General features: G+C 43.0%; 1 pseudogene; it reads left to right on the top strand.

The window, feature by feature from the left end:
- The first annotated feature begins 1,745 nt into the window (after nt 1-1,745).
- On the top strand, nt 1,746-11,830 carry LOC136510614 (cytochrome P450 90D2-like; annotated as a pseudogene).
- The last annotated feature ends 12,469 nt before the right edge of the window (nt 11,831-24,299 follow it).

Consider the following 24,299-nt stretch of genomic DNA (forward strand, 5'->3'; position numbering starts at 1 on the left):
TATCTCTTCTCTATTACTTAAGCAAACACTTCTATAATTTATTTACCGAACTATCAAACAGTAGCTACTCGTTTTAACCATAATTGGAGTTATATACATCAAAATCATATGATTCTAGACATTATGGAAAGCTTATGAAATTGTCTACAACTTTCTTTTAATGCTCTTAAGGTGATTCAATAGTTATCTAGGTCAAACAATTCAGTCAATCAAATCTGTTCAGGAAAGTAAACATTTCAGGACAGCAAACTTGTAATAGCTAAAACTCTTAAACCCTAAGGCCTATAACTATGAAAATTTAACACAAGGTGGATTGGTAAGTGATTTACAACTTTGTTTTTGACAAGTTTTAAAGAAAAGGCCATTATCAACATAAAATCATCCACTCAACCGAAACTATACAAGCAATCATTTATTTGAATTATAAAGCAAAAAATAATTAGTTGCATATAATCAATTGCTTCTAAGCCTTACTACTAATATCAACAGTTCAGATGTATCACAAGCACTATAGAAAACATCATGGCCAATCATAATTTATTTATTTAAATGCTTTTATTAATTTAATTAGATAATTAGGGGAAATAACAAACATATATCTAATTTGCACAATAAATTCTCATAAAAATACAGTGGCTTCCAAGTGGTCCTAATAGACTACTGTAAAAGTTTCACACCATTTTAACATGTATAACGTCCTCTACACAAATAACAAGCTAACAAGTCCTATTTTAGTGAAAATAGTAAACCCTATAGAAAAGTGTCAAACAACATATTATATATTTTTTCTAGCTTCATATTAGTGCCATACTACTATAAAAAAATTGGCATATCAATAGGTTATATATTTGTATCCCTATAATTTTCCTCAAAAAATACCATTTATTACTAGATAAATAGAAAGACCTTACTTAATCAAATTTACAACAAGTTTATTACTTTTCCTAGCTAGAGCATGTCAACACAAGACCAACAAAATTGGAATCACAATTTTATCACTTTTCTAGCGCAAGATATATAATTTAAAAGATTGTAAGCATTCAAAAAGCATTTATTGAAATACATTTTAATCACCATGATAAACACTAGAAACTGTACATTTCATATTTTTATAAAATACTACACTTCATGAGTATTACAACAAAATTTGGTTCACAAGAATTGGACTTCTAGAACTCAACTTATGATTTTTAAAGTTAGTACAAGAATATTCAAAAGAAATAACAAAAACCCTAAACTGCTCTCACTGACATCAGGGACCCAGAGGTCAGCGGACCTCGCGTGTCAGTGACCCAAAGACAGAGCATGGTGGTCGACCGGCGCTATCTCGCCGACTGGCGAGCACTCCGGCGAAACTAACTACACCATCGTGATCTACACATCAAACCGCATCGATTGACCTAGGTCGTGGAGGCGCAGACGCACAAGAGCCACCTCATCGCCGGCCATGGCGGCGCTGCTCTGCGGTGCGCCGGCCGTCTCTGGCCATTGGCAAGGCCAGGCGAGGAGCGCATGAGTTCCACGGTGACAATGCAACCCTATTGTGGCTACCTAGGCTAGGCGCTCTGACGAGCTCTGCCCGCGTGCGCGGTGGCGCTGCACTGCGTGTTCTGCGCTGGCAAGGCAATGGCTTGCCGTAACATCATGCTACATGCTAGTGAGCATCCTACCCAAGCTCTAACGTGTGGAATCAAAAGAAATGTGCATGCAAGCTCAATAGCAGCGAGCTCACCGTGGAGGTGGCCATGGGAGCTGAGATCTCTGACAAGGGCGGGAACTGCGACTTCACCCTCACCGTAGCTCATCCGGTGCTGCAACCACGTCAAGGAGGTAGAGGGGAATGCGGCAATGCTAGCTGCAAGATGGAGGTGGCAATGGTGTGGTGGAGCAGGCGCTAGGTGACGGCAAAGTGGTGCGGGTGCTCGGTGGCGCTTGGTGGTTCCACGGCGAGAGCGAGAGAGAGCGTTGGAGAGTGAGCGAGTGAGTGGGTGAATGTGAAATGAGGCATGCGGGGTCTAAGGTATCGAGTGCCAGTGCACTACGGCGAGGGCTCGACGTCGGCCAGTGGTGGCCACGTGGCGGCCAGAAGCTGCGCCCGATCGGCCACCTCGGCAAGCGACGTGGCATTCATCAGCGCCCGAATTCTGGCCTGACAACGCGATTTCAACCCATTCTAAATCCTAAACGGTAGCAAATTAGTGCAAAATGTTAAAACAGGATTTGTAGATCTATGTACCATCTACAAATTTGTTTTAGAAATCAACGTCTAATTCCCAACGGTTTGGAAGAAAAACCAGTACAAAGTCGAGCCTATCAAACTGTAAACTCAGAATGACTTAGCAAATTGTCCAAGTCCCAAAATCTATGAAATGTTGATTTTTGTGAGCTACATTCAAGCATGTTAGGAGCTGAACTAGCCTATGACCCAAAAATAAAAGTTGTTGCTCTACTCAAATACTACAACTTTGATTTAGTGAACACATCCATGCAAAGGCTCTATGACATAGTTCAACCTAGGTCAAACATACCACTTTCAAATGATGGCTTACACTATATCTATGTCTTAGAGACCAAACTAGCCTTAGTCAATGAGTACCAAAGTTGTTCATAGTGACATTCTAAACATGTTTAATGTATTCCTAAGGCCACACAAGCATTTCATGCATTGGTTACATATTTTACTTCTAGGTCAACATGCATAACATCACTTAGGAGCTTAATTAGACAAAGTGATCTACATGAACATTGTTCCATTAATCATCCTAAGTGTAGCTAGGGTGGTTTAGTGACCAACATCAACCACTTACACTTATTCACACATGATCACATGCATACATATAGGGAAACATAAAATAACAAAGTATGGTTCATATGTTTCAATCCTATGTTTCACATGTAAAAGCTTATATATGAATGCTTGATGCTTATGCTCATGTAATGCAAGTCAAATTATGCAAGCCTAACACCTAGGGTGTTACAGCCCCTCCCTCTTATAAAAATCATGTCCTGAGATTTGCAAGGCCTACCATTCTTGGAAAAAGGCAGGATAAACCTCACGTAAATAATCCTCCCGTTCCCACGTGGCATCTTATTCACTGTGGTTATTCCACACCACCTTATAGAACTTAATGACCTTACTCCATGTTACTCTTTCCATCTCTTCTAACACTCGGATTGGTTTCTCTTCATAGGTCAAATCCGATTGGAGCTTAATGTTGGTGGGTGCAATGGCTTCCTCAGGTATACGAAGACATCTCTTCAACTGAGAAACATGGAAAACATCGAATATTGCACTCATCTCCTATGGAAGTTGTAACTTGTAAGCGACATTCCCTTTCCATTTAGTAATCTTATATGGCCCTACATATCTAGGCGCAAGCTTTCTTTTGACTCCAAATCTCTGTACTCCTTTCATGGGTGACACTTTTAAGTATACATAGTCTCCCACTTCAAAAGTTAGTGGTCTTCTTCTTTTATCAGCATAACTCTTTTGTCTTGACTGAGCTGCTTTCATATGCTGTTGGATAATGTGCACTTGCTCTTTAGCTTCAGTGACAAAGTCAATGCAAAAGTATCTTCTCTCACCGGGCTCAATCCAATTCAATGGAGTTCTACATTTCCTACTATACAAGGCTTCAAACGGAGCTATCTTGATGCTTTCTTGATAATTGTTGTTGTAGGAGAACTCTGCTAAAGGTAGCCATTTCTCCCACGAACCCTTGGAAGATGTAACACAAGCTCTCAGTAAATCTTCTAAGATTTGGTTCACTCACTCAGTCTATCTGGAAGTTTGTGGATGGTATGCCGAACTTCTGATTAGTTTAGTCCCCAAGGCCTGGTGCAAGTGTTCCTAGAAATGAGCTATAAACTATGGTCCTCGATCTAAGATTATAGTCCTAGGTATCCCGTGTAGTCTCACGATTTGAGAAACATACAGTTCGGCGTATTTCCCTGTGTGATCCATTGTGTTAACCGGTATAAAATGTGCTAACTTGGTGAGATGATCTACAATGACCCATATGGAATACTAATCTTGTGTCAGCGGAAGGCCTGTAATAAAGTCCATAATTATTTCTTCTCATTTCCACCCTAGAATAGGCAATGACTGAAGTAATCCAGTAGATTTCAAATAAATAGCCTTTACTCTACTACAATTATCACACCTAGCGACATAGGCGGCAATTTCCTTCTTCATCTTGGTCCACCAAAAACGGGTTTTCAGATCTTGATGCATCTTGCTACTACCTGGGTGGATAGACAACTTGGATGAATGTGCTTTGTCTAAAATTTGATTTCTATGCTCACGGTCTTTCGGTACCACAAGTCGGTCCTCAAACCATAGTACACCTCTTTCATCTAATCTTAAATGCTTGGTTTCTTGCTCTTGCATCTTTCTCTTGAAGTGAAATATACCTACGTCTATCTTCTACAGTTCTATGATTTTACTCTCAAGTGAACAACTGATAGTGATATTGTGCAGCACAATAGGATGTAACAAATTAAATCCATCCTCCAACAATGCTTCCATAGTGTTGCAATGAGATTTCTGACTAAGTGCATCTGCTACAACATTGGCTTTCCCTAGATGGTAGTGCACTTCTAAATTGTAGTCCTTAATCAGCTCTATCCATCTTCGCTATCGCATGTTCAGCTCAGGTTGGGTAAAGATATATTTGAGACTTTTGTGGTCAGTATATATGTGACATACATTGCCCAACAAATAATGTCTCCATATCTTTAACGCATGAACAACTAATGCAAGTTCTAAATCATGCGTAGGGTAGTTGACTTCATGTTTTCTCAACTACCTAGAAGGCATAGGCAATAACTCTTCCTTCTTGCATGAGCACACACCCCAAACCTACACCTGATGCATCACAGAACACATCGAAAGGCTTTTCAATGTTGGGTTGTGCTAAAATAGGAGCTATAGTTTATAGAGTCCTTAGGGTGTGAAAAGCTACTTCACACTCTGATGTCCAACTAAACTTTTCATCTTTCTGAAGGAGTCTAGTCATGGGCTTAGCTATCTTAGAGAAATCCAGAATGAAACGACGATAGTAACCCGCTAACCCTAGAAAACTCTAAACTTCATGAACCAAAGTCGGGGCCTTCTAATCCACGACCTCTTGTACTTTAGATGGGTCTATAGAAATTCCATCTCTCGATAAAATGTGACCCAAGAAAGGTACTTAACCAAAATTCACATTTACTAAACTTTGCATATAACTTATGTTCCCTCAATCTGGATTGAATAATTCTCAGATGCTCTGCATGATCTGTCTCATTCTCCGAATAAATCAAGATATCATCGATAAACACCACCATGAACTTGTTGAGCTCGGGCATGAATACCGAATTCATCAAGTACATGAAGTAGGCATGAGCATTCATCAGTTCAAAAGACATGACCAAATACTCATACAAGCCTACCTGGTGGAGAAAGCGGTTTTAGGTATATCCTCTGGCATGATCCTTATCTGATGATAGCCTGACCTCAAGTCAATCTTGGAGAATACCATTGCCTTTGCCAACTGATCGAACAAGATATCGATATGAGGCAAAGGATTAATATGAGAACAAGATATTTTTGATGGTCACAGCATTAAGTGGCCTATAATCTACACACATTCTCAAGGACTTGTCCTTCTTCACAAACAAAGCTAGACATCCCCATGGAGACAAACTAGGTTGAATGAGACCTTTGTCCAATAGTTCTTGTAACTAAATTTTAAGTTCAGCTAACTCATTTGGTGGCATCCTATAGGGTCTTCTTGAGATAGGTGTCGTACCTGGTACTAACTCAGTCTTAAATTCCACATCCCTATCAGGTGGCAAACCTAGTAACTCATCTAGGAATACATCAGGAAACTCACAAACCACTGGATTATCACAAAGGGTAGTGGCTTGGATAGCACAAGACAAGTTCTAGAGTTCAAAGTTGTGGGAAAGTGGTACTAGGAAAGCATTACCTCCCTTGCTTACCTCAATTACTTTCTGATCATGTCTAGATGAAAATGCTTGGCTCATAAATGAATGAGAAGCCCCCAAATCAAATAAAACAATGGTGGGATGTTTGTTAACAAGAAACAACTAGCAGTGACAACTTCTCCTACAAGAACCTCTTCAACAACAATATAATGCACGTATCCAGGATGTGCCTTAGGATTCGCCTACCTCTGATTGTTGTTCTTCTTAGGATGGGGGCACTCTTTGGACCAATGGCCCAACTAATTATAGTTGAAGCAGGGTTGATTGCTCTTGGGTCCTAAGGAGCTTCCTTGCCCTCCATTCCCCTTGGGTAAGGCAATGGTGAACGCCTTATGGAACACTTTCTGGGGTCGGTTAGTCTGAACTTTTGGTGGAGGAGGCCTAAACTTGGGCGCTGGTGATTGAAACTGTGGCCTAGCTACCACTGGAGCTCTAGGACTATGAAGACCCTGAGGCGCTTGCCTTAGCTACCCTCTTGCGACCCTTTGCTACCACATGTAGATTGTTGTGGTTCTCTTGAGTCAATGCATCACTGATGAACTCATTGTATGTGGCGCACCTTGAGTTGGCTATAGTCTTCATTAGCTTTGTGCCAAGACCTCTCTTGAAGCTTTCTATCTTCTTTTCTTCAGTATCAACAAAACCAGGGGCATACCGAGATAGATTGTTGAAAGCATGCATATACTCTATAAGGGTCTTGGTCCCTTATGTGAGTCACATAAACTCAGCTGCCTTCATGCAGCATTAGCCCTAGGGGAATGTGATGTCCCCTAAAGGCTAACTTGAACTGCTCCCACATGACCTGTGCATTGGTAGGTAGAGAGGACAGGAAATGGGTCCACCAAATCCCTAGTCGGTCCCTGTAGCTAATGGGATGCATATTCTGCCTTCTGATGTTCGGTGACCCTCAGTAGATGGAACTTTTGCTCAATAGTGTTGAGCCACTCATCCACCTAGAGCAGTTCCTTAGCCAGCCTTGAAGATAGGAGGCTTGGTATCTAGAAAATCCTTGAAGGTGTTGTACTGGTTTGGCTCAGGCCCCTGCTGTTGTTGGCGGGTGCGAGCCGTATTCTGTGCAATGAGGCACATGGTTTCCTCCATAGTCCTCTAGCTTCCCAAGAATTGGGCAAAGAACTTATTAGTAGATGGTGGTGGCAGTGGTGGTAAGTCGCCTGTCATTGCCCTCTTGGCTGCTGCCTGCTCCGGCAAGGGTGCGAGTCATCTGCAAAGTTGCAATAATAAGTGATTATTGGATGATGTTAAGAGATTGCATATGAATTGTATAATTATGCCAAACTAAAATTACTAGGAGAGAATCTTAAATTCATACAATAAACAGAGGCATAATAATTCATTCTCGCAACATGACATCACCAATTTGATCACTTATCGGGCTCGTAGTGCATTAACATACAAGTCATAGTCACTAGTAAGATGAAACTGGAATTTCATTAACGTTCAACCTAACATGAAATAACATGCAAAGTACCAATATTACATGAAAGGCAAATCACAGTTACCAACTCCAACTACAAGTCCATTACATAATAGCGAGATACATCAAGCAGTTTCCACTAGTCACTAGGTGATTCCAATCTTCATTATGATCACTGTTGAGATCAGAGATAGGATCATCCTCATTCTTTGGCTCCACTTCTTCCTTGTCCCAGCCAGTCATCTTCTACTAACATCTCTGGATCTTCATCTTCCTCATCTAGGATCAGGTGCAATTGGTTGTTCAGATAATGTACCTGATGCTGAAGATCCATCACTACATGCTGGGCCTATGCAAGCTGCTGGTGCAAGTCCCTTTCAATGCGGTCCTACATGGCGCTCACTGACATGGGTCCTATCTCGTTCCACCTCAGCCAGTAGAGGCACGACTATTTTCTATGATCGGCTAGGCGTGTAGCTGTGGACACCTCAGGCATGGGCGGCCTCCAGCTACTCCCACAGTCCTGCTAGCATTGCTTGATCATCTGCTCTTGCTTCTTGGGTGGTAGCTCTCTATTGATCCACTTGCTCCATTTGGGTGTGGAGATTTCCCAAAGCTACATAGGCTTGATCGGTTTCCCATCGAGGCTCACTAGCTACCTTTTTGTGCTTGTGCACATGCTTCTTGAGCTTACGTTGTGCGACTTCGGCCCTCATGAGCTTATCCATGCAAGTGGTATAGGATTCCTACCAAAAGTCCCTAGGTGTCCTAATGAGTGTAGAACATCTTCATTACAGTAAACATGACGCTCATAGGCGGGACTAGAACTATCTGCCCGCTCATCTTGATCTCGGATCAATGCAATTGCAGGTTGCATTATGCCCATATTGTTGTGGATGGATCCACCTGAGGAAAAACACCAGTAGCACTACCAGTAAGCTCATCCCCATGCTGCTGATAGATCTGACTTAGTACCTCACCCTCAAAGGCTACTACTTGGGTAGCCTCCCAAGGAGTTCTTCCTTCAGATTCTGCCTTCCATTCCTGCCAGAAGGGTGCTTGGGTACGAGCTGGTATGGTTAGCTACACTTCATACCATGGATGTCCCTCTAGGTATACTTCATTCTAGTGATATAGGGGCGGTTCATAATACCCTGTAAAGTGTAAGACTCTCCAAAGCAAAGCAGGAGTTTTGAACATCATCAGGAAACTCTCACTTCCAGCCTGGTGCTGCCATCTGTACCAACAACATGTGCAACTCTCGTGAGACAAAGTTAACATGGATAAGAGTTACATAACCGAGTAAGAGATCTATAAGGGGAGGAATAATGCAAGTATTGAATAATGATTTATCATGATGCATGCACGTTCCGTACGTCCTTACAAACTTAGGAAAAATTTATCTCTAACGACATACACGGTGGCATACATATGTTCTCTCATATATAGCGTAGCTAGTCGGGCTACATGTTTCATTGTTAGTGTACTTGCATAAAAGTTTCATTTCAGCCCAACCCCACAATTATATATGCAGAATGTAAATTTGGGCTCTAAGTTGTAATCTAAATACTTCCATATATGTATACCTATACATATACTTTTGTATCAAAGCTACCTGATGACAAGTTATTACCCACAATTAAATATGCACCATACACACATGCAAGTATGCATACACAGCCATATCAAAGCTAGCTCTCCCTGACCGCACTGCTCACATCTTGCGGTCATGCCACTCATCAACTTACCTTCTTACCTTGGCGTAGAGGCATTTGATCCATGCATTACCACTCAAGTGAATGGCACCCATACAATAGCATGCTGTATGGATGACAAAAATGAAAACCCCCAAGTTAGTACTTAATTAGCCACCTAAGAGCCTTAATTGGGCATAAAGAAAGTGATCACTAGCACACTTTAGATTTCAACTCTAGGTTTCAAATACCTATTTATATAGCTAGTAGTTGCTAAAAACTGGTTTTGAAAAACAAAAACCTTTGTTTTAAATACACATGTGACAATTAATGTTGAATCTTGCTTTGATGCCAGCTGTCGTAGAATCGACCAATTTATAAGAGCACAAGTACAACGGCAGCCCGCAAGCGGTCGCACTATCATACTTGAGCCTATATAAACCTAGTAGTCCATCGAGTATCATGACGGGTATTGATAAACGATCCACAAACAACCAAGATCGTACATGATTCAACATACATGTCACATATTACATAAAATTCACAATTACAACCCATTCATCAGAGTACGAAATAGAGTTATTACAAACCAAGTTCGATAGATAGTAGCGGAAGCAAATTAAAGTTCAAAAGTAGTATTTGCCAACATAGTTCAAATACAGTGCCAACGCATGATCACAATCCACAAAAGCATATAGAAGGATTTTTTCCTTCTTTTAATTATCTTTTGGCGGCAAGAATAATTGACGACTGTGGACGACGATTATTCTCAGGTACGGCAAGGTGTTCAAGTCGCACCTGTGGGGTTCGCCGGCGGTGGTGAGGTCGGACCCGGAGGTGAGCCACGCGGTGCTGCAGGCCGACGCGTCGGCGTTCGTGCCGTGGTACCCGCGGTCGCTCATGGAGCTGATGGGGCAGTCGTCCATCCTGGTGCTCGGCGGCGGGCTGCAGCGCCGGGTGCACGGCCTCGCGGGCGCCTTCTTCAAGTTGCCGCAGCTCAAGGCGCAGGCACCGCGGACATGCAGCGCCGCGTCGGCCGCGCAATGGACGCGTGGAGCAGGCGCCACCACCGGAGCATGAGCAGCAACGGCGGCGGCGCACCGCCCGTGCGCGTCCAGGACGAGGCCAGGTCGGTACGTGACGCGACGCGACGCGAGCACCGTCGTCCTCCTCCTCGTCCCTCCATGCTTGTTGACTACAATTAGTGCCAACTGCCGACTGCCGACTGCCGACTGCCGACTGCCGATCCAGTATTTGTGTCCATACTGCATGCACGTAGACGTCGTAAATAGACTAGTAGCTGCGTTTTTCCTTGGGTCGCCACCACACGTGTGCCGATTCTCGTGCACGCGTGCGCGCCCCATCCCATGTCGGCATGTCGCTACCATGGGCGCCGTGCCGTGCGTGCGTCTGGATGCGACATGCGAGGTCAGTATTGATGCTTCGCGGCTTTGGGAGTTAGCATTTTGTCCATATGTACACATGCATAGAGCCATGGACAGTATTGCGGTCGCCAAGATTACCCACAGCTTGATTGGAACCGCATATCATCCTCACACAATCGACATGTTTGGATGGAGGGATATTTCCTACATATAATAAAGAGGTGGGATATCTTTTAGGGATAGAGATAGAGATAGAGATAGAGATAGAGATAGAGATAGAGATGTAGTTTGTTTGGATAATAAGAACTGATGAAAATCATAAGATTTTTAGGACATTTAATTTTATGGAAGATGAGAAAAGTCGCATGTACCTCTCCTTAAAGAAATGCAGACATTGATTTGCACATGAAGTCATGAGAGATTAATTGGCTGTACCAAAAAAAAGTACCATGTATATCCAAACAAAATCCATACCTTATATTTAGAGAGCACATATTTTGAATGCCTGATGAAATGATGAATCCCTGATATTGGAGGACGGATGATGTAGTGTTCAATGTTTACATCTTTTTGACGTTTTATTATAGGCAACTAATAATTGTTACGTACCATCCTTTTTTTTTACTTAATAGGTTTGTGGTTGTTGCTGATGACCAACTTTTGCTGCCATTGAGCTCTTCTAACAGTAGATTTTATCAATTTCATGGGTTCTGCAGATTGTGTTTGAAATCCTAGTGAGAGCGCTGATTGGGCTAGAGGAAGGAGACGAAATGCAGTACCACAGGCAACAATTTCAAGAATTCATTGCCGGTTTGACATCACTTCCAGTTAAGCTTCCGGGGACTCAACTCTACAGATCCCTAAGGGTAAACACGGAGAACCCTATATTTTTCCACTCTATATACTTTCTTGCAATGAACTGAACTGCGATAACTATATATAAGGAAACAAGCTTCATATGTGTGCTCTGGTATCAAACACTACCCAGGCTAAGAAGAGGATGACAAAGTTGATAAAAATGATCACCCAAGAGAAGAGGAAGAAGATGATCACCGAAGGCGAGCATATGCGTGGCACTCATCCACGTGATATGATCGACGTGCTGCTAGGCAATGACAACGACGAGCTCACTGACGAGCTGATATCTGACAACATGATCGACTTCATGATCCCTGCAGAGGACTCCGTGCCGGTGCTCATTACCCTGGCAGTCAAGTATCTCAGCGAATGCCCACTAGGCTCTGCAGCAGCTCGAGGCACTACTGGAAACCGGTAATTTGTCGAGTGCCTGCGGCACTCGGCAAAGCCCGAAATACACTCGGTAAAAGCTTTGCCAAGTGCCGCACTCGGCAAAGAGCAGTCGGCAAAGAAGCCGTCAGCAAAGGTTTCTTTGCCGAGTGCCACATATCGGGCACTCGGTAAAGTCTTTGCCGAGTGTCACGTCAGCACTCGGCAAAAAAAACCGACGTCAAATCTGACGGCCTCTTTGCCGAGTGCCACCTCAGTGGCACTTGGCAAAGAATTTTCCTTTTTTTAAAAAAAATTCTTTGCCGAGTGCCATACTCTTGCACTCGGCAAAGAAATTTTTTCTTTTTTTTAAAAAAAATCTTTGCCGAGTGTCATGGCTCTGGCACTCGGCAAAGCTGGGAAATTGGGTCTCTGGTTCCCAGGTTTGCCGAGTGCCATGGTCACGGCACTTGTCAAAGCCCTCTTTGTCGAGTGTGGCACTCGGAAAAGAGGGGAAAATGCTATTTTTTTTTTTTGTTTTTTGCTTTTCATCAGCGCAAACAAAGAAATCACATATATATCAACACACAGCACAGGATATATCACATCCATATTCCATCACATACACATCCACCATCCATAATACATCACATACAAATCCATTGTCCATAATCCATCATACATTCGCATCATCCATGACAATATCCATCACAATATATATATGTCTCTAGTAGTAGTCCAACATAAGGCTAAGTCTAACACAAGTCCATGCAACATGAAAAGAAACAAATAAACAGTACCTACTGTCAGCCTCCCCACCCAGAGTGTGAACTACCACCTTGAGGAGGGCCAGTTATCCACCCGGCATGTGGAGAAGGGCCACCTTGAGGAGTCGGGTTCGAACCCGCCGACTATTGCTGCACAAAGGAGAAGCGAATTCATGAGTATCTACAGAAGGGCCGCACAAGCTAAAGGAATAAACAACCATATATACTCACCGGAGTCCCTACAGAAAGAGGAGGAGCCACAACTGGAGCGAGCAGCGACTGGGGCACGACCACACCTGGCAAGGTCTGAAGGCTCGCCATGAAGCTGAACATGTCCTGCAACCTCTGCGTCTCGGCCGCCCTCTGGGCTTGTACAACCTCCATCTCTAGCCGATGGGCCTCCGCCTGGGCCGCCTGCTGGGCCTCCAACCTCCGCAAGTCGGTCTGCAATATTCTACCCGCAATGTTTAAATAATGCAAAGACAAGGTAGAATTGTAAAAGCAATGAACGATGAATAAAACAGTACTAACCTGGAGTTCCGCCATCTGCTGCTGTGAGCTCTGCTGCCGAGAGCGTATGGGGAGGGAGGAGCTCGTGCTCCTTGCTCAAATGTCGGCGAGGTTGGGAACAGAGGCGGAGTCGACTGTGTTGTCCGCCATCCAGTACCGGCCATGCTGCTTCCCTCCTCCCAGCCTTATCAGGAGGTCTGTGTCCAGGGGCTGGGTGGCTGGATCGAAGTCCTCCCCATGGCGCTCGCGGGCCGCCGAGGTGTACTCGCTAAGCTTGCTGTGGACGCTCGCGCTGGTGTACGCCTTGGGCCCGTCCGCCGGGTTGTAGGTGACTTCCGGGGCCGTCGCCTTGCCCTTGTGTGCCAGGGCGTACGCCATGAACTCGTTGCATTCCTGGCCTTGGTGCGCTTGGGACTGCGAGGAAAACACAAAGATGATTACAAGTAATGAGAATTGAGCATTAGAATAAATAAATAAAGATGAAAACATAAAGAAGATTACCCATGTCTGGACGTACGCGCTGAGGCTCCGGTTGCCTTGGTGGTGTGGTGCCCCACCCATCTGCAGGCGGCAGTCTCGACGGATGTTGTGCTTCTCCTCCCACTCCTCCGAGAGCCACATGTCCACAATGGCCTCCCAGCAGAGGCGGTGCCTGGTGCACCAATCAAGACATTGCTGCATGCCATCAAGTTATTGATATGTCAGAAGATGAAATGAAGCCTACCTATTCTTCATGGAGATGTCCTGGTTTATGAGCATCGTACGTGATAACGTGCTCGAAACTTTTTCAAATTTTTTTCACGACATACGCATACGATACGGCGACAACTCGACAAGTTTCATGATTTTCGGAATTCGTTCGCATTTTATACAATTAAAAAACCACTCCCACGCAGGTTGGCGGCGTTGCCCCGTGAGCACGTTGATCGAAATTTCGAGACAGTTCCTGGATTTAGCCTAAATTTACACTAAGAAACAAGGATAACATTTTTTGAACGAATGTAATCCATTATTCGATGCACCTGCAGTTCAAACTTATATTTTCTGGAAAAATTCAACAAAACAAAATAAACTATAGAAATATGCCAAAATACAATGAAAATGTCCCAAATTTAAACATGTTGTTTGTGGTAGTGTACTAAAGCTTCAAAAAAAATTGGTGGCAAAAAACAAAAAAAAATATTTTGCCGAGTGCGCCACTACCTGCTAGTCAAACGGTAGCTAGCACTACCCGCGACCGGCTCTTTGCCGAGTGTTAAGTGGTTTGCCGAGTGTTATTTTTCGGGCATTCGACAAAGACGTTTTTGCCGAGTGTTTTTTGACGCTCGGCAAAGAAGCTCTTTGCCGAGTGTTTTTTTTTACGCTCGACAAAGAGCTTCTTTGCCGAGTTTTTTTTTTGACGCTCGGCAAAGAGCTTCTTTGCCGAAAGTTTTTTTTTGACACTCGGCAAAGAAGCTTCTTTGCCGAATGTTTTTTTTGACATTTGGTAAAGAAGCTTCTTTACTGAGTGTTTTTTTTACACTCGGCAAAGAAGCTCTTTGCCGAGTGTTTTTTTTACACTCGACAAAGAAAATTTCAAAGCATATTTTAAAGCAGTAAATTAATTCAAATGAAAAAGTTTTCAACTACAAAGTTGTATAACTCATCAAGATGTACAATATTTGTTTTGGTCTTTTCTTCATATGACAAAGTAAAAGTAATTTTGTTCACAAATCTAACATATCTCTATTGTAGTTTATGAAACTACAAGAGAGATATATAAGATTTGTGAATAATGTTAGAATGACCATGTCGGATGAACAGATGACTGAACAACCAAAATAAACTTTGTATATCTCGAAAAGTTATGAAACTTTGTAATTGACAACTTTTTAATTTGAAATCATCTTGTCATGCAAAACTGTGTTTGAATTTTAAAATTTTAAAATTCGAACTTTTCAAACGACCTCGGATGGAAAAACAACCAAAATAAACTCTGTAGATCTCGAAAAGTTATGAAATATTGTAGTCGGCAACTTTTTGATTTGAAATCATCTTGTCATGCAAAACTGTGTTTGAATTTCAAAATTTTAAAATTCGAACTTTTCAAACGACCTCGGATGGAAAAACAACAAAAATAAACTCTGTAGATCTCGAAAAGTTATGAAACATTGTAGTTGGCTACTTTTTGATTTGGAATCATCTTGTCATGCAAAACTGTATTTGAATTTCAAAATTTTAAAATTTAAATTTTGTAAACGACCTCGGATGGAAAAACTTCCTAAACTAAAAGTGTAGATCTCGAAAAGTTATGAAACTTTGTAGTTTACAACCTTTTTATTTGAATTCGTTTAGGGCTTCAAACAAGCAATTTACACTTGGTTTAGTATAATATGTTAGGAACTAAAACGGAATCTAGACACAAGTGACAGTGTGGTGTAGTGGTAGAGGAGGTTCGCGCGCAGTGGGAGGTCGCGGGTTCGAATCTCGTCGGCCGCGTTGCTGCGAAATTTACGTGAAAAATGCCAGAGATGGGCAAGCGCTGGCTGGTGGGGGCCTCCACCGATTAAATTTTTTTTTTTCTTTTTTTCCCATTTTTTCGGGTTTTTTCGGTTCCAACTTTGCCGAGTGTCGGGCACTCAGCAAAGACTTTGCCGAGTGCCTAATAAAAGGCACTCGGCAAAGAATTCTTTGCCGACGAATTTTTTACCGGAGGCTCTTTGTCGAGTGCTGCACTCGGCAAAGGCTTTGCTGAGGGCAAAGTAGCCTTTGCCAAGTGCATTAGCCACTCGGTAAAGCGTCTGAATCCGGTAGTGTAGTCACAGGCTAGTGTGTGATGGACTGTCGAACTTGCTATCTTCAATTTGTGTGTGCTGGATGTTGACGCTCCATGAATCCTTGTCGGCTGCTGCTGCTGCTGCTGCAGGTGGGTGGCGGAGGAGGACACCGTCGTCAACTTCCCCACGGTGCGGCTCAAGCGAGGGATGCCAATAGCACTGACGCCCAGAACCTGAACACAACGAACTAGGCAGAATGGCAGGCAAGAAGGAGGATCCAGTCGTCGATCTCGTTGTAGCCTCGTCGTCTCTGTCGTCCAAGTATTTGACTAGGATAGCTAGTTTCCTTTCTCCAAGCAGAAAAGAGTAACAACCATACATTTATACTGTAATCAACAACTAAAGAGGTGTGAGAAATACAGTCCATGTAATGGAGGGTGAAACGTTGGCACGGCAAAGAAGAAAGCAGGAGCTGGTGGCAATTGCCAAAAGGTCAGTTTGCAAATTCTATACTACTATAATTTACTGTTACACTAAGGGCCTGTTTAGTTCCATAGGCCTAGAGACTAAATACTACTTTTTAGTCCTTTTTAACCAAATAGGAGGGACTACTGGAGAAACTTTTAGTCTCTAGTCCACTGGTCCCTTGAGAGAAGCTTTTTACGACTAATGGACCAACTTTACAGCCCTTATCCCTCCCTCTCTCTCCTCCCTCACCTCTGTCCAAAGGAAGAAGAATGATATTTTAGTCTTTGTTCAGCCCTTTAGTCCATTTTAGTCTCTAAAACCAAACATGTTATTTAGTTCCCTTTTAGTCCTCTTTTAGTCTCTAGTCTGCACCATGCCTTATGCCTCGTTGTGAGTCTTTGTTCCCCTTGTCCTGCTTTTTCAAGCAGACAAATCCGCTGGACCAGGCAGAGAATACTGAATACATGGCACTAGAATTCAAAGGATAATGAACAGTGAGTGATAACAGAGGATGGACGTTTGCAGGCGAACCAACAGTGGTGCCTTTTGGTCGTCTGACCATGCATTAAGATATAACTGAATTGCTTCTACAATCATGATCTCCTACAAGAGATCACTTGTTCAGTTTGGTTCCATGCAGAGTATAATGCTCTGAATCAAAACTGAGAGACCAAAACTTGACAAATATCTTGGTTTATCGATAATGAGTGTTGATGTCTGTTTTGCTCTGAACTTTTTCAGTATTGCATGAGCAAGTTTAGTTTCAAGTAATGGATGCTCAATTTTGGAGGTTGTGTTGGAATATTACAATTATTAATTAGAGGTTCCTGACAGAGCCTCCACATTATATATCTTTACAAGACACTACTAGAGTGAAAAAAAGATAAACCACAGGAATTCTCATAAAATAAAAAGGTTTGCCCACCAATATTCAGTCCATCATCATTGAAACTAATAGGCACTGGATACTCTACCTTCTAATAAAAAGTTACTTGCCTCTGCTACTATATGAAAAACTTGTCTTTGATTTCTCTTTATTAGTGTTGTCCTCTTGTCGCTTGTGTAGCTTAGTAGTGGCACCTCTCTTATTAGTAGTTCTAGAGTAGCTAGTTGTTCTTGTCAGTAGTAACTAATTGTTCTTGTTAGTAGTAACTAGTTGTTAGTTGCTTTGTAGCTTAGCTCTCTAGTGTCGTTGTGTAGCTAGTAGCTTTCTGTGGTGAAGTGTTTTAGATAGAATTAAGTTGATACTAGACTTGTGTAGGGGGCTTGCTTGAGTGAACTAGAGTTAGTGCTTGTAGTGGCTATTAGGATCTCCTTTTATACTAACCACTTTGCTCTAGTGCATTGTGTTTTGTAGAAGAAATTTTTATAGGCCATTCACCCCCCTCTTGCCATCTAGACCCTTACAACGGTACGGTTCGTGAACGCAATGAGGACTCATGACTCAACATTGGAGGTTCGAAGGTCAGCCGGTGAGTGACACGTGGCCATCTCTAGACCAGGGAAATGAGTGACAGGCTCGCCATGATAGGCCCACCAGCGGTCTTAGCCTAGGCATACGAAGTGCCCCAGCTGTCATGTAGCGGGCAACCTGAGCTAGTGAAGTTGCCATCGAACCCCTCGGTCGGGGTGGAACTCCAAGAGACGACCAGGCATCGAGCCTAGTCGCTTGGTCCACGTCAAGTTGGGTAAGCGGTGCGCCTCACGTAGGACCAAGACAAACTCCCCCGAGGGATCATCCATGCCTTGCTCATGCTCAGTTGGTTTGAGCTCAAGGAGGGTGTCTCCTGACCTAAACATTGGGCTGGCATCCTTCACGTCCTTCGAAGGACATCAAACCCAATTCTAGGGCCTTGGCTTAGTTGGACGAATGCCGAAAAGGGCTGATCCCATCGTCGTCGTCCCAAAGATGGCTTGAGAGATCATGAGGGGCTCGGGGGGATCCTATTGAGTACCTAACAATAGTGTTACCTAAATCATAGATTAGTGCCATAATACCATGAGTAACCCCCTAACCGATTCTCCCAATCAGCCAGGGACTAGGCATCACACCCGGTGGGTGCGCCCATGTGCCCCTTCTAGATAATGGAGAAGGTCAGTTAGGACCAAGGTGACCTAATCAACGAGAAGCCTCGTTGCTTAGGAAAAGCGCCTCTTGCTAGGCCAGTGGACAAGTCTCTTGCCTGGGAGCTTGGGAACAACCAAGTGACCCGACCCAAACCTTAGCGCAAATGCCCACGACCGACGACGAAGGTGTCTCGGCAACAATGGGCTCATGCCCCATCGTCCCAACCGACCTTACGCCTGCGGCAATGTAGGGAATCTCCTAGCAGGCCTAGTAGGATTCAGGAACCTAATACGCAGGCAGAGCCACAGTGCTCCTGGCCCTGCCAAAGCTCTGCCCCCACCCCCACCTCCATAAGGCCTTGTCAGCCACTCCTGGCTCAAGGTCATGCATGGGGCATGACGCAAGACGATAGGGGACGTGCGCCGTCTCTACACCGTGGGGAGACAGAAGCATGGGGCTGGTTGGTCTCTCTAGGGGCTGCTTCTCCCTCATTGGCATGAGATGGACATGAGAGTAAAGGTAGACTCAGGAGAGACACAACAACCTCTTTATGCTTTGACGACCGGCTCTAGGCTTCAGAGGCGCATTAGAGACGATTCTAGCATTGTCGGCCACTACCATGGAGGAGGAGATGCCTCCAAAGACTCATGAAACCTTACAAATCCCTTGCCCACCAAGGAGTAAAGTTGCCCTTGAGAGCTAGCATATTGGTGGCATGGACACAATATGTATCTTGTGGAAACTATCATATTGTAGCCTTCTTTTATGATAAGAACTCTATGTGAGATAATTGTGCAAGACATGTGTCGTAAACATTAACTACTTTTAATTTGTTAAGAACCATGGTGTGTACTATATGTATTGTCTATACACATTTGATCTTAGTTTTCTACATATTATGGCATAGATAGTGCAATACCAGGGACAACTTGATTAGCTGAGGTTAGTTAGAGGATGATATTTTGATTTAGCTTAGTTAATTGGACAGTCATCACACTTGTCATTGTCATGTCTCATGATCGGTGGGAACCTTGGTAGCAAACCCAACACCATAAATAGAGAAAGACAAGATGACCTAGAGCATATCCTCCTTTGTGGAGCTTCAGCGACGTGTACTAATGGTTACAATTTTACCAATGGCACTGCTAGCACCCTGACACCCCATTCATGCACCTACGCTCCATGTATCGTCCGACCCCAAGCGATCTCTGTGCTCCCACCCATGCCTGCACTCTGCGTACCGTCCAACCCCACGTTGTGTTTGCACCCCCACCCGACCCCTCACGCCCGCTCTAGCAACTACAAGGTGGGTCACATTGCAACATATGCAACACCCGATCTACTTTTGAAATATTTAGATACAACACTTGCAACATACGTCTGAAGACAGATGAAACACTAGAAACATGCGTCTAAAACACTTGTGAAAACACATGAAAACACTTGAAAACCATTGCAAACATACACAACATCCAGATAAAACACTTGCAACATATGTGTGAAAAATATGCAACATCCTGATAAACACACTTACAACATATGTCTAAAAAATAGATGAAACATTTGGAACAGACGTTTGCAATATAATGTACAACCATTGCAATATATGCAACATCCCAATCTACTTTGCAACATTGATATAAAACACTTGCAACATACCTCTGATACACCTGAAACACTTAAAACAACAACATGCTCTTTCAGCACAAACATCACTGCCTAATCTTGTCTACATTGTTGGATGTCATCGTCGAGGGAGGAAGCAAACCGAGCGTGGTAGAGAGAGGGGGAAGGCCTACTGGTCGCCGCTCCTAGCATGAGCTGTCGCCGAAAAGTGACAGAAGCAACCGAGCGGGTGTGATGCAAAACAGAAGCCATGCAGTAGACGGTGAGCACGGTGGAGAGGGAGGAAGGTGGGCGTGGCGCTCGGACATGGTGGAGAGGAAGGATGGCGGTCGGGCGAGCACGGTGGAGAGCGATGCGGTCATGATGTAGTGGTTAAGAGGAAAGTGAGAGTAGAGATTTTTGTTTTTTAGCAAAACAAGAGATGGGTGCGCCATGCGAATGATAGCATTAGGCTGTTTGGGCGGGAATTGAGGCCCACTGTTGTGGGGTCAAAACCGCGGCAAGCATTGTTGTTTGTCGGGTGTCAGAGTGCGTGTCTCTGGTGGCCCGGGTGGACTCAAGAACACAAGAATCACATAGGGGACGCAATAGTTTATCCTGGTTCAGGCTATCAGGGCCCTACATCCAGCAAGTGTTGATCCTTATACTCAAGAGCAACCAAAATCTGAGGGTTACAATAGAGTGTAAGAGAGTGATTTGGTAGGGTATCACTCGGTGCTGATCCTAGGGAAGCCGCGCCACCGGTGGTGCCTTCCACATCATTAGAGAGGAGAAGACAATGGGAGTGGTGGAGGAGCTCTTGGTGCCCCTCTCTAGCTTGCTCTGCTCTTGGTGGAGAGTGTGAGCTTTGAATGGTGAGGACTCGAATGATCTATTTGGTATTGTCTATTGCAGAACTGACCAATTTATAATAGCACAAGTACAATGGTAGCCCGCAAGCCATCGCACTGTCATACTTGAGCCCATATAAACCCGGTAGTCCATCGAGTACCATGACGGGTCTCGATAGACGATCCACATACAACCAAGATCGTACATGATTCAACATACATGTCACATATTACATAAAGTTTACAATTACAACCCATTCATCAGAGTACGAAATAGAGTTATTACAAACCAAGTTCAATAGATAGTAGTGGAAGCAAATTAAAGTTTGAAAGTAGCATTTGCCAACATAGTTCAAATACAGTGCCAACACATGATCATAATCCACAAAAGCATATAGAAGAATTATTAAAGATGCCTGCCCAAGGCTCACTCATCCATGGTGAGATAGAAGCAGTTCTTGCAATAGCCGTGATAGACGGTACCTTCCGCAACAATGGGAATAAAACCCTGAGTACGAGAAGGTACTCAGCTAGACTTACCCGTCATAAACTAGAAATAAATTGACTCCAAGGATTATGCAAGGCTTTATAAGTGGAGGTAGCTTGACAACATTTTTGCATAAAAAGCCATTAACTTAGTTATACAATTATAGTTCCATCATCAAGTTAATTATAACTATCCGTCTCTAGATTTGCAACTATCATGTGCCAAACATGTGGTATATCATTTGATAACATACAATAGTAACCATAGCAGGTGTAGTAATTCCATGTTTATCCGAACCATCACATTCCATAATACAATTACTATGATGTTGGTGCTAGCCAAGTTTCTCACTATCCAAGAGAGACGGCATTTTGAATCGATTTCAACCAGTTGGAAATTTATTCCTAACACAAACCCAGACAGACCAGATCAATGGTCACCTTTGGTATAACTCAAGTACACATTTCATGGGTTCACCGAGCGCCGCACAATTAGGGACAACCAGCTGCCAGGACGATCAGGACTACCCTGCCCTTGGACTCAAGGCTGGCTCCCCGCACATCCTTACTACCATCCAGAGTGTGCACTCTTATAGAGCGGGGCCCAGCTTCAGTTGAGCTACTTAGCTTCATGGTCAGAATGAGTTATCCAGTCAGCTAAGTGATAGGCATGCGTTCAATCTTGTCAGAAGTGCCAACAACGGTATGGTCCTTAATCGGCACAGATGAAATCACATGAGTTAACCTATACATAGACTTCGCCCGGCCTCCATTTACATTACGCCATGGTTCTTTTCCATGATAGCAAATATAGCTAACCGTGCTTCGGTATCCACCTATATCTTGCAGGTGACAGGAAATCACCCGACTTCTACTAGTCTAAGCATGGCTAAGCATATATTCGATCCTGGACCTACACAGGGTTAATGGTGTATGTAATTGGACAAGGTAGTTCTATGCATCAAGTGTTTCTAACCAACTCTTATAACCTAATGCATCAAACATAAAGGACTCAAGTAGTATTTTCTAAAACACTATGAGACTTAGAATGCTCCGGGGCTTGCCTTTGAGAAAAGAGGTGGGGCGACGATCTTGGCACTCAGGGAGCTCTTCGAGAGTCTGCTCCTCTTATTTGGGAGCTTTGGCTTGAGGAGTCTCCTATTGATCCCCTTCCTCTTCTTCGTTGAATTCCAGCAATGTTATCTCCTCGGTTGATCCTATATGCATGATCATGGAATAAGATATCGCGAATGCATGTATGATGACATGTATAATATGATAAAACATGATGAATGCATCCTTGTAAGTATTTTCAACAGCATGGTGTGAAAGTAATAACAAGTGCATCCTATTTTACTGAGTAGGTGCATATCTCTTCTCTATTACTTAAGCAAACACTTCTATAATTTATTTACCGAACTATCAAACAGTAGCTACTCGTTTTAACCATAATTGGAGTTATATACATCAAAATCATATGGTTCTAGACATTATGGAAAGCTTATGAAATTGTCTACAACTTTCTTTTAATGCTCTTAAGGTGATTCAACAGTTATCTAGGTCAAACAATTCAGTCAATCAAATCTGTTCAGAAAGTAAACATTTCGGACAGCAAACTTGTAACAGCTAAAACTCTTAAACCCTAAGGCCTATGACTATGAAAATTTAACACAAGGTGGATTGGTAAGTGATTTACAACTTTGTTTTTTGACAAGTTTTAAAGAAAAGGCCATTATCAACATAAAATCATCCACTCAACCGAAACTATACAAGCAATCATTTATTTGAATTATAAAGCAAAAAATAATTAGTTGCATATAATCAATTGCTTCTAAGCCTTACTACTAATATCAACAGTTCAGATGTGTCACAAGCACTATAGAAAACATCATGGCCAATCATAATTTATTTATTTAAATGCTTTTATTAATTTAATTAGATAATTAGGGGAAATAACAAACATATATCTAATTTGCACAATAAATTCTCATAAAAATACAGTGGCTTCCAAGTGGTCCTAATAGACTACTGTAAAAGTTTCACACCATTTTAACATGTATAACGTCCTCTACACAAATAACAAGCTAACAAGTCCTATTTTAGTGAAAATAGTAAACCCTATAGAAAAGTGTCAAACAACATATTATATATTTTTTCTAGCTTCATATTAGTGCCATACTACTATAAAAAAATTGGCATATCAATAGGTTATATATTTGTATCCCTATAATTTTCCTCAGAAAATACCATTTATTACTAGATAAATAGAAAGACCTTACTTAATCAAATTTACAGCAAGTTTATTAATTTTCCTAGCTAGAGCATGTCAACACAAGACCAACAAAATTGGAATCACAATTTTATCACTTTTCTAGCCCAAGATATATAATTTAAAAGATTGTAAGCATTCAAAAAGCATTTATTGAAATACATTTTAATCACCATGATAAACACTAGAAACTGTACATTTCATATTTTTATAAAACACTACACTTCATGAGTATTACAACAAAATTTGGTTCACAAGAATTGGACTTCTAGAACTCAACTTATGATTTTTTAAAGTTAGTACAAGAATATTCAAAAGAAATAACAAAAACCCTAAACTGCTCTCACTGACATCAGGGACCCAGAGGTCAGCGGACCCCGCGTGTTAGTGACCTGAAGACAGAGCATGGTGGTCGACCGGTGCTATCTCACCGATGGCGAGCACTCCGGCGAAACTAACTACACCATCGTGATCTACACATCAAACCGCATCGATTGACCTAGGTGGTGGAGGCGTAGACGCACAAGAGCCACCTCATCACCGGCCATGGCGGCGCTGCTCTACGGTGCGCCGGCCGTCTCTGGCCATGGCAAGGCCAGGCGAGGAGCGCATGAGTTCCACAGTGACAATGCGACCCTATTGCGGCTACCTAGGCTAGGCGCTTTGACGAGCTCTGCCCGCGTGCGCGGTGGCGCTGCGCTGCGTGTTCTGCGCCGGCAAGGCAATGGCTTGCCATAACATCATGCTACATGCTAGTGAGCATCCTACCCAAGCTCTAACGTGTGGA

This window comes from Miscanthus floridulus, chromosome 16 (assembly GCF_019320115.1).
Source record: "Miscanthus floridulus cultivar M001 chromosome 16, ASM1932011v1, whole genome shotgun sequence".
Taxonomy (NCBI): Eukaryota; Viridiplantae; Streptophyta; class Magnoliopsida; order Poales; family Poaceae; genus Miscanthus; species Miscanthus floridulus.